The sequence below is a fragment of the Habropoda laboriosa genome, unplaced genomic scaffold (genome assembly GCF_001263275.1).
Source record: "Habropoda laboriosa isolate 0110345459 unplaced genomic scaffold, ASM126327v1 scaffold92, whole genome shotgun sequence".
Lineage (NCBI taxonomy): Eukaryota > Metazoa > Arthropoda > Insecta > Hymenoptera > Apidae > Habropoda > Habropoda laboriosa.
The window spans coordinates 628,033-645,076 of record NW_017100268.1 but is presented as its reverse complement, the minus strand read 5'-3'; positions in this window follow the sequence as shown (position 1 = coordinate 645,076).

Here is a 17,044-nt window from a genome sequence, read left to right as displayed (position 1 = left end):
GACTACAAGTTAGGCATACGAACGCGTTTATTATTTGGAATAAATTCTAATTGCATTCTCGATGCTCACAAACTGGGTTACATGATCACTGTGGAATAGGGAACATCGTCGAAATACAGTGGAGATTAATACCTGTGTTATTGCTATGCTTACTCTCAATTAGTCACTGATCCACAAGTTCCGGAATTTAGACTGGAAAGCGGGAGAGAGCTTGTACCTGTTTTCACATGCAAGTAAGCAATTTGCAACCGGCGTAGATTAATTGAATGAACGAATTCCTTTAACGAATTGATGGTGATATGACGAAGTACGTAATTTTCATATTACCGTGGAGCGTAATATTACTTAGCTAATAACCTTTTGCGAATTGAAGTGCTCAAATATTTAACGTAGAATCACGAGAATTCATTTGAAGTTTAATTTTTTGATATTTCATATTGTCTCCTTCCATTTCTGTCTTCGTTAAATAAATTCGTTCAGCGATGCTAGCACGAGATGTTGACTTTTTCCAAAAAAAAAAAAGAAATTTTTTTTCAACAGTTTGCAAATACCGTGCAATTATTTCCTTCGCGACGTTACAATATTTTCTCCACGGTATAACTGTACCTATGCAATTTTCGCCAAACTATAGATTTTCATTAGACAGTAATCCTAGTTCTCCGGAAAACTGACGGAAGAAAATACACAGAAGGGGTTAAAATCTCGAGTAAACATACCAAATTTGCGATACACGCGTATATAAAAAGATACCGCGTCTCTCTTGTGTTTAGATTTAATTAAAAAAATCGAAACTTCCCTTCTACGTCGCGTATTACAAATTGTACATTTTTCTTTTTTCATAGCGTTTATTACATTTCCTCCCTCGCGGGTTATGACGCGTTCGGTTTGAAAGTCGTTTCTACGATATTAAATATTTTTCAATATTTCACATTCGCCACACTATGAAAATGAAACGTTACACCAAGAGATGTGTTGTTATTCACGGGTGGATTTGAAATATTAAAAATTTTCATCAACGACAGATTTCACATCCGCCTGATCTTGCGCCTCACTACCGGCCCCCGCTCTGCACGCGTACAAAAGGGAACAATATGTAATTCGTTCTTCGTCCTCGTTACACAACTACTTGCGTGTCTCGCGATGTTTGCACTTCACCGGGAGCTAGGTGTGCCCGGAAAACAAAATAGTGGTGTGGCATCCAGGATTTCGTTATTCTTGCTTGTTTATCCGACACCCGCGTATTTGTACGCATACCGGATACGAAATTGTTACGCTCCGCTGGAAAATCTCGCCGCTTTATTTTCCTCGTTACCGCCTTATCCAAACAAGGTTGATCTTTCAATAAAATTTCCCAGTTTTACCGGATGTGTCCTTTATACAAATCTTTGTACGTTGTACACGTTGCTAAACAGCTCCGTAATCATTTATATACGAAGCTTTCTTACTCATTTCCGCGTTTTCTGTTTGTAAAGTGTGATTTAGGGATTTGTGTTTGGTACAGGACATTGCAATATGAAATTGTTGTCTGTGAAACTTAATATTTTCTGTTTGGACAATTTTGAAAATTGTGATATTAATTTGAGATGTTTAAGAAATTCGTCTAAGTCTCGTTTGCTTTTAAATTGCAATTGTATATTTCAGGTTGAAAGCTGGTTTCCAAATTGAAGGATATGTCTAGTTGATTCACAAATCCTCGTGTATCTTGTTTGGTATTCAAATGGTATTGTGATATTAATTGCATATCAGCTTATAACCAATAATAATTCACCACACAAATTTAAGATGCTCCCAATTCAAGTGAATCAATTACAACAGCACGTTCTACTAACACTCTGACTAGTTCACTTTTACAGAGAAATATACCGAAATTGGTGGAAATTATTTTGAGCACTCTTTAAAATAAATCATAGTTATTTCGCTATTTGCATCAATTTCCTGAATTTTTCTTACTCAAGGCCACGTGAAGATTGTAGTATTACAGGTCGTTGGATTCATCTTGATCTTAAAATCTGTAGTTCCATTTAAAAAATAATCACGAGAAAAATGTTTTCCTTATAACAATACTTGCCACTTCGAACAAGATAATGCTTCTCTCCGATATTGTTTCCCACCATAAAAAATAAGCGAGATATTTAAGATGCTCAAAAGAACGATTCACTTATACGACAAATCTTATTACAATAATTCGACAAATAGGCGTTTTTCTTTCATTCTCTTCGTTATTCGGTGGTTTTGTACATAGAACACTATATATCGTCGTTATCACGGTCTCTCGCCGTTTCACTTACACGCAAAGAGGTTCTCTTTTAATTACACTCCCCGCGAGGGAAATGACTTCGTCAAAAGTATTAGTTGAACATTTCACACACGGACCGTGATCGTGCTCAGATTAACGGCTAAATAAAGTGTCGGGGATTGTAATTTTCGTCGTTGTCCAGATAAAACCGCTAATGCATATATTACGATAAAGCCGTTCGTAGTTGTTCGCTGAGCTCACTTAAGCTCGTCCAACATTAATTTTCAGGCGTCACGCACCGATGTATGAAAATGCCGGTTACCAATGTTCCCATGCTACACTTATCTGTTCACCAGAATCTGATTAAGCTCCTGCTATTCCAGCTGCTGGTAATTCGCGAATGTTTTTTTTTGCTTTAAGTGTGTATGACCGGTGTATTAAACGATTGTTCGAGGTGTAATAATGGGGAAAATAGGGTGGCTTTAAACGCGAAAGAACGATAAGATTGAATTGCCCCTAAACAGCCGGTGGATATACATAAAGTTTGTAATGGTAACATTACTGCTTAAATAAATTTTCACGTCTGACAACGACGACGTTTACCTTGCAACAGATCCAGTTTATTTCAGAGGAACAAGCGTCACAATGGTCTTTTTACGTTTTTGTTCGAAGACACCTTTTTTTAGATCCTCCACGTGATACGTGGGAACATAAAAATGTATCGTGTCATTATTTTCTGATATATTTTTCGAGATGAGAATCACCGCGTTCCATCAGAAAGGGATTAATCTTCCTCTTGTTGCTTTTTAAAAACAAAAACCTCTGCGTGAGGCAAAAAAATAGAAAAATTTACCTGAAATTTCGCAGCGAAAATATAAATCAAGCGAGATTAACGAAGAATGTTTTGTTGCGCGAGGAGTATGCTGAAAAATTCTATTTATATCAAACGGTAGATTTATTTTCCGTTTGTGCTCTAGTTTAATGAAAAATGGTAAATATATAATCCGGTGCTTTATTATCCCGACGTATTCGCTTGTAATAACCATGAAACAACTATACGATGTGCAGAGTAAAAACTCCCACGAATAATAATTTTTTGCCTGTTAAATAACGCTAAGCAAACGTTCGAATTTATTTTACTCGTACAAATGGAAAACTAATTTCAAACATGCAGAGATACCTTAAAACGTTTCGATAACACGTAACACTGCAAATCCGTCAATTTTTTTATCACCACCAGAACTCAGTTTATTAACCATTGTCCCGATTTTCCAATTACTGAACTAGTGTCTTCCTTCTCTCATGTCCTATCTCCTTTTTTTCGGAATTCCCCAAAACCCCGACACCTCATCCTTCTACCACCACCTTCTACCACCACTTCCCACCACCACACCCTACGACCAATACTTAATGTTCTTATTTCTCCCATTTTTCACTTCCAAAATTAAACTCCGCCCTCAGTAGCTGAGATGCGTGACTTCCTCTGAATTTCGAATCAGTATCATTCTGAACGTTAAACAACCAAGTATTGAATCAGTCCGAGCGCTGAACGCATAATCAAGTCGTTTATATTATAACGTTGGAGAAAGGGTATTCCGGGATCGCTTCAGACCTCGTTATAGTTTGAAACATAACTCAAACCGACGCGAGTACACGACATAGATAAAACGAAAAATCTTCGAATGTTACTGAAATAAGAAATTAATGACTGATATTTGCTTCATGCTTCGAGAATTTCAAATGCAAATTGAATCTGTTCATTTATATTCAGCGATTTCCGGGCGAACGATACATTCAGCGTATCCAATTTACTAAAAACAATTACACAACCGGCGAGAATCATCCAACTATGAGGCATGGATCGATAAATTTTCACGTGCGACGTATTAGAGCGTCTCTGCGGCCGCAACGCTGATTATGTTTGCAGAAGCATAAGGACAGGGCGCTATTAACACCTTAGAATCCCATTACAGTGATGCGCTGTATCAAAGAGGTAATCAAACTGATTTAAGCAATTCAGGCCCGGCTGTTTGCTGACGAAATTACACCTGATATATTAAGTACCGTTGAACAATGTACACACCAGCCACGAGACTTCCGACTCTACGCTCTTCGAAAATACTCAAGTTAATTAATTTCCCTGTTAAAAGACTAAATAAAGAGCGGGCAACTTTCCTGGCGAATCTTGGTTATTATTTCGTTGTAGCAAACACTAATTTCCTCTGTTAAGCCATTTCTACCACCTGTTATTACGTTGTTCCGATAATTGATTTGCACTGTTCGCGTAATCCTCACTTGCTCGTCAATGCAAGGATAAAGTTTAATAACTCTAGTTAGGTTTGATTTCAAGAGTCTCTATTTAGGTTAGAACGCTTTTTTCTTAACATAATTAACGGGTTTAGTTTTCTTCGGAATATGTTCATTAGTTCAGCTTTTCGTTGGAAAAGAGAATAGAAGTAAATTTGACGATTGTAATTGGTTATTCTGAAATTTTACATTTAAGAGTTTAAGATTTAATAAATCGTTGTTCGTCTTCAGGTTGGATAGAAGAATTGCAGTTTGGTAACTTGAAGATGAAGATATTAAGAAATTATAACAATGCAGTAGAAGTAACTATATGTGATTTTAATTAACCATTTAATTAGCTCCAATTTACTCCTTATAGGAATGAATATGTAGTCTGCATGAATTTCAAAAGTGTATGATGAACACGGCTGATTAAACGTCCAAACATGCAAATTGATAAACATACCTATTAATGTAATATCAAACATATGATAAATCAATTGTTTTGTTTAAAAATAATACGTAATGCAAATACACATATGGAGGGAAAATTTGCTGACCGGGTCGTTCGGACCTTTAACTATACATCTAAATGAATTTACGGTCGGACGACCAATAAAACCCAAATTCAGCAAAATTGGAAATATCCTGTCATTTGTATTTATTTCTCCGATGTCTTGATTGCTTTAACAACAGACCAGAGATCTGTCGTCAAATTTTCTTCGATACTCCTTCTATTTTCTCCGTGCAAATATTTCAATCGATTGACAAAAATATCCAAACTTTCTCCATCGAAACTCATTTTCCACTGTTCTAAGACTTTGCGATAAACGAAGAAAACTCAACTCTAACTTTTTTCGTTGATTAAACGTGATCGAGAATGGTGGTAAACAAAAGCGACAGAAGTAGCATCCCGTAGACGTAGACGTTAACAACAGCTAATCTTTTTCATCCAACGGGTACACTTTGCACGAAGGGTGAAAACACATTATCAAGGGCGCCAGTTACATCGTCGTCTGCGCTGTAACGTTGCCAGAGATCTTGTTCCGGATGTAAATTACATCGGTCTGTAGGATATTTTACGCGAGACAGGAAAATCTAGTGTACCATCGTCTCCTCTCCTCTTTCGTAGCGGTGATGAAATTGTATTTCGGCGGACATCGCTTCAAATCCCATCTCGTGCATACATCATGATGTACAAAAGTGTAATTAAGATGGCTCGTTTAAATTTTCCCCCTACGTTTTTTCCTCCGTTTCAAAGCCAGATCTCGCCGCCGTGAAATTTTACGGATAATTTTTCGACGTTTCGGCCAAACGGCAGTTTCAAAACGTGGAAACTTGTGTACATGAACTGCGATATATTGCGCTGGAAACACCGAGTACGTTAACATCGCCGTAATAACTGCGCTAAAAAAGAGACGTGACTGATACACGCATATTTTTATGCTTTTCGAGCTGCTTATGTACATTTCTGGGGGTGAAATCACACTCGAAACTTGGGTACGGAAAAGCTATTGGTCAGAATATCAGGGAAATGAATCGACGTAGAGGCAAAATGTCGAATAATTCTGTCTGCTTCTTCGCAAGGAGTAACGCACGATTTTGGCAGCTGAAAAACATATCTGACTGATATTTTCGAATTTTCTAGCTGCCTGTAAAATTTTGTCGAAATCTGTGTTATTTCTGAGGTTACTTCAAGCTTTCTACGGTGAGAAACGTTTCTTCTCAGCGAGGATAATTCCGAGATTTTGTTCATTCAATGACACGATACTTTTATCTCGAGGATTCTCATCGAAACGAGCATCGAACAATTGTGTCGCAATGTATTCTCGCGAACTTGCAACGGCGTCATAAGAATGGAAATTGACGGTCGTAAAGGGAGCCGCTTCTTTCTATGAATTTATCTCGTTCGTTCTCGCGACATTTATTCCGATATGCAAATTTCGGGACTCGATGAATTATGTCCTTTAGTGTGCAGTAAAATACAGTAGCTTATCTTTGCGCGTTAAATCCACTGGAATTTTGACGGATACTTCCTTAGTGTAGTTTAACGTTACTCGTGTTACGTGGCTGCCGTGTACGTAATAATAATTAGCCTGTTTCTTTTTGCGGAACAAGCTGTACGACGTATAGTTTCGTAAATTATAGCGATGGAAAGAGACGTACGAAACACGCGAAGATTTATTTTGCACGGTTGACACACTGTGGGAACGATAAAATTGATCTGAGCGAGTGTTTGGACCGGAGGTAAGGACGTGTGAAGCGATAGTTGCGTGAACGAAGAATACTTGAGCTGAAAAAGCGAAAGCATCGACGAGCAGAAATTTTTGTGGATGTGGCCAAATGCGTTTTAAGAATGTTTGCATAGAGCGAAAGAAATAGAGAAAGAGGGAATGAGGGAGTGAAAGAATAAAATAGGGTAAACAAGACTGTTTGAGAGAATCGAGATTGAAGAGTGCAGAGTTAGTTTCAGAGGGAGTGTTAAGAAATTACAGCCTTCAGTATTGTGTATTAATATTACAATGTGTTCCTTATTATCGTTAATTTTATCGAGTACCTATCTACACCCCAAAATTCCTATAACACCGCTAGAAGCACCCCAGAAAAAAGCTGTAACTCTTTGGGGCACGATTTCAACATTTCGCCTGCATTGCAGCCAGATTCATCACGTGTCCGTGGTTTAAATTGGGATCAGTCCTTAAACCTCTGACGGAGGTAGTTGTAATGCTGGTAAAACGTCAGAATAATTTTCCATAACGACACTAGAGCCAGCCTCGAGTTTCTAATTATTTTAAATGCGAATCAGAGAGAGTCTGCGCGACGTGAAATGTAGAAAGTGCTTTCGCAAATCTCTAACTTTGATCCTGGGGCCTTTTCATGCAAATATGCACGTTAATAAAAAAAAAGAAATGTTAAACGATCGATACTCTTTGAGAATTAACCTTCGCCTATTACATCGACACTGGGAACGTTCGATTCGTTAGAAACGAACGAAAATAACGCGGCGAGAGATGAGCTTCTAAATGAGAGAAAAAAAAATGGTGAAAGAGGTCTATAAGGTAACCAGACAATTGGCACATTCTACCGCAGAAACGAAATTCCAGCCAGACATGACGCAAAAGGAAATTCCTTTCAATTCAGCTAAAAGTCTAATTAACCTCTCACCCCTCCCCAACTATTTATCTATTCCAAGCTGTACCGCAGGCTATTACTCGCAGTGACGTTGTTTCCTCTTCCTCCTTCTCCTCCTTCGCGGTGTTCCTTCCGCTAAGAATCGCCCCCTTTTCTTCCCGAGAAACGATTTTCGACGATACCGTGTACTTACTTTACAAGACGACGGCTTTTTTTGCTTCTGCTCGGTGCCCACTTAGAGCGACCTAACCTAGATTTTCACAATTCCGCGTCGATCCGGTCTCAAACAGAGGGAAGAGGAAGAACCGAGCGTGTAAAAGATGGAACGGTTGCCAACGTTACAAGTGTCCAGGACGGATCGATCTCTGACGATGGATCTCTCATTCACGATGCTTCTCTGCCATCGAGACCGGTATCTTCTATAAATCTTCGAGCACGTAATAAGGGTGTGTGCATCTCTCGTGCATCTCAGGTAAAAGGTAGCCGAGAATCCTCAGAATCATCAGATCGTAAATCCAGTTGACCCGTTGACGTCTGAAGATTGCGGCCCAGTTTTAGTGAAAAACTCGTGTTCTCTCGTTATTGTTCTTCAGACAGGCTACCTTGCACAGAGCATCAGCTACCTTCTCTTGTTTGTTTTCGTTATTGAAAAAATCAGATGCAACGTCTTATAGCTATACGGGTAACCAAGGATTCATAGCGCTTCACGCGTAAATTATTTCGGGCTGATAGGTTCTCTTGGCGGTTTGCGATCGGTGGATTGCGCCTTCACCTACCTCCGTAGGCTGAAAAATGCTTCCACGGACAGCGGACATTATTCATGGCTTTTGCATATCGCCTCGGTGAAATATTGAGCAGCACGCGAAATTTATTGTTTCGCCCGGTCGTCGTGGCACAGATTTGCGGCCTCTTTCATGACGCTTCGCCGTTCCCTCGATGAAATTCAACCTCGACTTTTCTTTCTTTCCTTTCTCTCTCTCTCTCTCTTTCTCTTTTTACTTCCTTCCTTTATTTCTTTTTTTTTTTTCGTACGATTTCCCTTTTTGCTCGGCTCCAATCGTCGACGCGAGTTGACACACTTTCATTATCCGTGGCCGATGATTTCATCAGAATTGAGGGCTCCGCGCGGAGCGAGAGAGAGAAATAGAGGGAGGAAAGTGTAAGTCGACGATTCCGGCTCACTTTTATTCGTTTTATCCCGTGTGTTGTTAAATACCCCCCGCCGTTGGTTGATGAGACGCACTCGAAAGAGGACACCCGGCTTCCCGGCGTTGCTGGTATTTGGAAAATATCTGAATGCAGAGCCGAAGAGAATGGCAGACTGGTTTGGTTCTTCGAGTTCTTCGCGCGCTCTTCATTATCGCGATCTTTAGGATCTTTCGAATCACTTGAATCGCCGGGGTTCCCCGCTTTTGTGCCCGAAGCTTCGACTTTTAGGGAATAATTCTCCACGTCATATTTTTCCTTCTTTTTTTTTTTTTTTCGACGTGATACCCTTTTGAGCTTCCGAGACCTATATTCGCTTTGTGCTTTGTTCTAGTGGCGGGATAATTGAGCGGAGGTGGAATGTGTCGAATATCTATTCTATCGAACGTTGAAAAATCACTTTCTTCAGTTATCGATGGACACAGTACGCTGATCGTCAACTTTCGTAATTATTTTCCTACATCGTGCAATTTGACAATTTTTAATTCGACACCACGTGGTATGAAATGGATGAAAGCGTGCTGGAATCATCGATTTTCCCTGTATTGTGTAATTTAGTGATCGTTATATTGGTACGGTTTAAAGGCTTCACAAGTATTATTCAAACATAATGATGTACAATATATGCAATTATGTAGCACGATTTGAAACCCCTCAATTCTTCCGAAATAATAGTGTTCCAAATGCATCGCTTTACCGGTATTCCTCGTAACGTGAACAATTTTTTTCAAGTAATGGTTATAACGTGTATCTACCCTAGCAGTGACAAATTCGTGCGATTGTGGACTCCACTTTCAGCGATGAACGTTTAAGGGGTTAACCCTTTGAAAATTTTTTTTTAAATGCACTTCAGAAGACTTTTGGCTGATAGGAACCAATTTAAACAATTTTTTTTACTAATTATATCGAAAATAGCATTAAGAGTCATATGTACATATGTGTACCTATTGCTCATCCAAGTAAAAAAAATATTGCAAAATATAATACATACTTAAAAATTACTTCGTTCATACCTGTGAATAGAACTGATGTCGAGTCACACTGGACAAAGGAGTGCAAAGTGCTACTGTCGTATTTTGTTCCTTTCACAGATACTAATTAACAGACGTTTCAATCTTCCTCCCATTTCTCACACTTCTAGCATTTCTCCAAATTTAAAGAACTACCTTTGACACGGCAATCCATCAAAGATTCTCTACACGATGTTTCTACAACGCTTAATTCGTCTCAACGAAGGGGAAGGAAATAACGAAGCTCTTAAACTATAAAATCGTAAAAAACAGTGGCGGTTGGTTGAAAATAGCGAGATACACCGAGCTGGTAGGTTGGCGAAAAATCACAACGAATAAAAATAGAACGATCAGACCGTTCTCGTTAAGGCAACCGTGGCGTTAAATAAAACAGCACGACCGTTCACTGTCAATGTGCTGTTCAGGTATTCGTTCAAGTGTTACCTACGTTTCGACGTACTCCAGTTGCACTTTCCTTCTGGGTCTTTGAAAAACGAATTTCCACCTACCCGGTGGACTAAGAATTCATCTACTGAAAGCGCACACACGCGATTCCGTATCGTGAATAAATATCTGAAAGAATATATTCGTGCACTTTGTGAGACCAGGTTGGCACAATTTCCTTACTCGTAATGGTTTAATTGATTTCGAATAGAAATAACGGAATCGTTCTGTTCTTTGTATAAAATAACAGAATAATTCTTTTGTATTTTTCGGCACTTAATCTCGAATCGTTTTTACAGTTTCACGTGCAATTAATTACTTTACCTGTATAGATTCGGTATTTTCAGCAACGACGGAAAAAGAAAGAGAATGAAAAGTCACGCTGCAGTTACGAAATATACTTTCACGAACTTGAGAGCATTAAATAAAATAATTTCGAGAACGTGTAACATTTCTGCAGCTTTTGAAGAGTTTTCCCTAGAAATCCAACAGTTTCCGAGACGGGAAGAATTAAAAAGAGGAAGAAAACTGCAGGCAGAATTTTCGCTCGAACCAGATGAAACAAAAACGAGCAGCTCTCTCCTCTCTCTCTCTCTCTCTCTGCTAGAAACTGACCCGTTCTCTAAGAACTGAAAAATAGAGTTTCTGAACCGGCGATGTATGTGCGTCCGCGTTTTCATACGCCTTCGTTTTGCATCGCGCGGAATTTTATATTCAACCCTGCTGGCCCGGTTACTCCGACGCGCGCGTTGTTCCCGCGGTTAGAAAACTTTCCTTCTTATGAAGCGTGAATACGGCCATAAACTAGCGAATCAACTCGTCCGCCTTCTCGTCTAATCATATTTTCATACCTGACAGACGCTACTCCGTGGAATGCTACATTTCTTCGAATCTTCGAAATTAAAGGTCTTTCTCAACGATTCAATACCTAATCAACCTCTTCGATGAGATTTTAGTAATACACCTATGCGTTGATTCTTTCTTTTTTGTTTGAGTAGATAGGAATACTGTGATTGTGAATTATGGTCGTTGGAATATCAGTTTAATAGAGAAAGTATCTAACAGTGTTTAACCCTTTCGTGACCCATATGTGCCACTTAGGTGCTCGAATAAAAATTGATCTCCATTTAGTATCCGTTAAAGACGTGATGATCTACAGATGAATAAGAAATTAAAAACAGAAATAATCCGGCCACGAAACGGTCAAGACAGGTCTGCAGCTTGAAGAATTTCTTTGGTAATTACGTCGAGTTTAGGGTGAAAATGATTCTTCCATTTTCATTTACCATTAACACCATAACATTTACCTTAATGTACCATTAAGCACAGAAAAAATTCCAACATTTGTATAGCAAATATATCTGTGTATAGTTCAAAAGGGCCTTGTCTGAGATCCGAAATACTTAAATAGAAAGAAGAAAGAAAAACGCCTATCATTCCTAATTTTCAATAAATTACTTTAATCTCATTCACTGCTCAACGAAGGCTTCCGTTGGCATTTAAAAAGAACTTCATATCTCGAGTCTTTCCATCGCAAATCTTAGCTTTCCAAATCTAATCGCTACACCGTGCAACAGAAAGCAACCATAGCTATGTATCTGCTCCAGCGGCGACCATTCAAAGGATCGTTAAATCGCGAAGTATCGGTGACCTGATTGCCTCGGTCATCGTATGCACGCTCGATTATACGCCGAGCAGATACTTCTCAATGTTAGCGGATGATCAGGTAGCAAATAGACGCCGATCTGATTACATCTAAAAGCAGGTAACTCAATGCCTGGCTGGGCCGGCCGGTAGTCGAGGGCATGGCTTCGGCTGATAGCGAGAAGGTACTGCCGATATCCGGCACAGCCACTGGAAAATGGTTAGACGGTATTAGATGGTGTGGAAACTTCGATTAACTCTGACCTTCGAGAACGTAACCGCGTCCGTTCCCTCTGGGGGTAGCCGGTGCAGTAAATACACCACCCTTTACGAGCCAGAGGTGTCTTATGGCTGGAGAAGTTAATCCGGCATGTTCTCCGTGTATATACACCGTGTGCCGTCTTGTTATCTGATGTTACGTACGTTTACAATGTTCACCTGGATATCGCGCGTCTACGCGAGACGCGGTGATTTCGTCTGGTTAGATTGCGGTTTTTAATCTTGTTAATTTACGTCGTACGTTACCACGGTATATACAACGTTTCCTTAGGTGGGGAAATTAAACAATAACTCTTCTCTTTGCCCGTGAAGGATTTAGGCCGCAGTATTTTGTTTCACGGTACGTGTACATTTGTTCGAAAAACTTTCACACATTCAGACTACCTGTGCTTATACAGGGTGTCTCGTTGAAGCCGATTCTTGTGAATATCTTGGACAGATGTTTCGTACAAGAGTAGCTTTTTTAGGGGGGACGTATGACCATCCAAGATATTTTTTAACGCATTAATCGATAAAGCAAGTCATTTTTGATGAAAAGTATTCAGCTAGTTATGCCAGAATGTCGTTAGTTTAGGAGATATTTCAATTTTAAGAGTACTTTCAGTGAGCGGTTTGCTCTGAGAGCGGCGCTTGCAGCCCGTGGGCAACCGCGGAGCATTTAGTGTTCTCTGTTTTTTAAAGAATAGGAATATCGTTCTTAGAAGATTTAGCCACGAAAGGGGAAGGCTCTTCCTAACAAGAGCCTTAGGAACTTTTTTCATAGAATTGATTGTTTTCTCCTTCGTTAATTTAAACGTTCAATTATAATAACGATTATCGAAGAGCATAGTAAAGTGTCGTGAAAAATTGAAAAAGAAAAAGGGTACTGGATAAATTTCGAATCAATCAGATCGAGCAAGCGAAGCGCGAAAACTATTATTTTCCTCTCATTGAAAGAACAAACCGAATGTTCCGCGTGTGCATAGAACGGTATATCGCGAAGCCCATAAAATGTACATAAAAAGCTCTCTTTATCGCGCGTTTCTTCAAAAGGAAGCGCGAAGATTTTTTTACTGTCTCTTGACGGCAGCGTATCTTTCCGCTTGGATAACATAAAAAAAGAATTTCTTCCACCGAAGAGTTCTTTAATATCGAGAAATAAGAAACACCCTTTATCGATCTTATTCTCGCAAAAAGGACAAACAAACTGCAAACAAAAATTTCCAACAACGACGACGCGAAAACGTATCAAATTCTCAGCTAGCCATTTTTATCGCGTATTTTTTCGTCACACTGTTCCACCGCGATTTATCGTTTCGTTTCCATAGCGTCAAAAGTCCGGGACCATTTGAACCGTGCAAGATATATGGACCCGTATTACTTGCTCCCGTGATTCCCCGAAGGGTAATAGAAAATGTGGTAATTATGGACAGAGCAACAAAACAACTAGTTTCCACTTTCGGTTACACTGTACACCCTGTAGATTAATCATTTCTAACAGAACGCTAAACAATTTTGTGGTCGTAACACTTGTCATTCAACATTACACGGTTCCCGGTGGAACAATTTGTCGGGGGCGCGATTGAACGTCGCATTTACCGTCGTTGACAAATTCATGACGATGCTTCCGACATCGAGCCACGAGTTAATTAATTAATCGAACTGATTTTCGACGCGTTTTTTCTTTTTTGCCATTTAAATCGCCTCGTGTAAGGCTGGATAATTTTTTCAGAAAGAGTATTCAAATGTCTTACAACTTTCTACCTTGTGACTTCTCGAAGCACGTTTCAACTAGCAAAAGAGCTTTCATCGTTGATTCACCGTGGAAATTTCACGCGAAATCTTTACCAATAAAATCACGTCTCTACAACGTAGCGAATTAACAGACGAAGCTAACGTTAATTCCCAATTATCCTCCTAACGACCGCTCGTTAGTTACCATCGTCGTTTAAGAATCACTTCGATTGCCGCGGCGAAATTTGTCAAATTTCATACAGAGCCTTCTCTCCAGAGAGTTTCTCGGTTTTACGACCCGTTTCGTTTCCCGACTGCTTAATGACTTTCGAGAATACAAAACGCGGCCGCGCATCTAAACGATCTCGGTTCTTCGAGAAATCGCCGCGTATTACGTCCCTTCCTTCCCATCTCGTCATCGAACTCTTCCGCTTTTAACGATTTAATGCCAACTGGATTAAATCTAGTAGCAACCGTAATGGATGGAATTCCTCCATTTCACAAATTTCCGGCGAACGCTATTGTCTTTCGCGAACTGTCCAGATAAACGGAGATGCATGGACGTTGTTAATGTTTCGGTCACAATTCCACCAACTAACGATCCTGTTAATTTTTCACCCGTGCTTCGTTTCGACCACGTCGGCAACAATCTTCACGATAGCCACTGGAGAACGTTTCAACGTTCCTAATACTTATGCACGATTAATTTCACCCTTGACCGGTGTACAGGGTGCTTCGCGTGAAGCAGGTCTTCTCTATGTGTGACAATACCAGAAATATTTCTATATTAGTAAAATCCGAAAGAAAAGAACACCTGATTCGTGTAGGAAATTTCATCGTCGGGCTGCTAGAAGAGTGACAGGCAAAATATTTCAGGATAAATATTCTTTAATAATAAAATCGGAAATTAAAATGAAATACTGAAAAATCGTTGATTCAGAGAAATGGTCTCGAAGGGTGAATAAGGGGGAAGAAAAATTTGGCGAAAAATGAAAGGAACTTTAAGATCTGGATGAATGCACAGTGATGTTAGCTATGACTTTCCTTCCGCCTGATTGGAACCATTTCAATTATCACAGATATAGCAGATATGTAGGTGGGCTGTTTTACGCGAAACACCCTGTATACAGGGATCGAAAGAGCTTTACGCGTGCTGTTTGAAACTTTATATACCTGGTAATTGGAACTGTGCGGAGGTGTTTGAGGGTGAATAATGCGCGTCGAGTTTTATTCGAAACTTTGAAACCATTGATAAATTTTGCCGGATGTGAAAATACGGCGATAAATTAAACATACTACAATTTCATCTTCTGACTTAGGTTTCAAATGTACCACGCGATACGCTTAATTTACACTGTGTCCATTGTACAAACTTCGCACGATTTTCCGCGATATATGAAATTTTGCAAAGTAGTTGTGATTTTAATTCGAGGAAATTTATGTTTTCCTTATCGCAGTCGAGCTGGTTCCGTTTTTGACAAGTGCGTGAAAATATTTCACCGTGTCAGCTGGAGAGATTCTCTGGAAGAATGATTTTCCAGGTGAAAAAATGAATATCGTACGACTGCTCGTGTAATACACAGTTGTGTCATTCCAATTTCCCTTAATGATCGAAATAACGAGAAGGGAGAATTAAAATATACCGCAGAGCGGTGAGGCGTTTTTTTAAAATAATGCATTTTTAATTATACCAGGTGGCGCGGAGAAGGTGTTGGACAATATTTTCTCAGCCGTCGAAATTACGTAGAAATAATATTCGCGGAGAATTGAAGTTGTACAATCAGATGATATAATGCTGAAAATATTTCCACAGCCAGGGTAGTCTCGCGTATGGAGTATTTCATAACCGTGATGGAGTTGATTCTACATGGTAAAATACACCGAAAATGTTGATTAAAATTTCTTCATAATAAGCTCAGTTTTTGGGAAAATTAAATTTAAATATTAGCGTAAGCGTGCATTTAATTATCTCTCGGCCTCGTGCCCGTATTAACGAATGATGTTAATAACACGATAAGTATTGATAACACAGTTACTAGCGGTATCCGTAACGTAAGTTTGCATTATTGAACGAATTTGTTGAAACATTTCAGAAGATTTACACTATATCCTGTGCACACTATTTCTTTGCGAAATTACCTGTGTTGATTAATGTAAAAGTATGAACGAAAGCAACAGTTTGCGTCGAATCTTCAAATTCAATATTCCTAAAAGCTAAACCTTTTATGAACAAATTTTATCCATATTTTCGGTTTATCTTTACACACAGAATCCTGTGCATTTAGCAATTCGAATTGATCAACCATTTCGCGATTTTTCATTGAAACTTTTCCATCGAGCGGAAGAACTTGGCACATTTAAATGACATTTTGCATATTTACTCTCTTGTACTCTCTGATGTACTCTCTTTTTATTTACCGGCGTGTTTTGTCGCCAGAAAAGCAGTAAATAAAAGAATTTACTAGTTTTACCGTAGCTCTGTTGTTTTCCATGCTGCCGATGAAACGAAAACACTTGGGGAGGGGGAAAAAAGAAAAACGGATCACTATTTCACCAGGAATTTTCACACCAACCGAAACCAAAAATCGCTGTTTTTCTCCTGTACGAATCAACTTTTCCGACCTTTATCGACCGCGAAATACAAACGAGTTCGGCCATTTCGAAAATTCGCTCCAACATCGCGCAGACCTTTCGCGAGCGTTTGCGGAAAAATTTTAATTAGTTCCAAGGATGAGAATGTTCTTAGTGCTCCGCTGTAATTTTCGTAAGGCGAGCGCGTGCAATTTCGTCGCATCCTGATGGAACAATGCGCTTACATTATAATGAATCATGATTCTGCTGCTGCTGCTGCTGGCTCCGAAATGTCGTGCACATTAGCTGTTTCAAGCCCTTGTATTATGTACGCAGCATAATGTACACCTAACAATAATTTAACCGATTGAGACTGAGCCACTTCTGTTCTTGATTCGCTAAAAAGCATCTCAACAATACGCGGTTATTTTGCAAAAAGCGGAACGTCAACCGTAACGAATGTTGCTCGTGTAAGAGCTAATATTTGCGGTAAATTTCATCTAATAATTAAACGAAGAAGTTT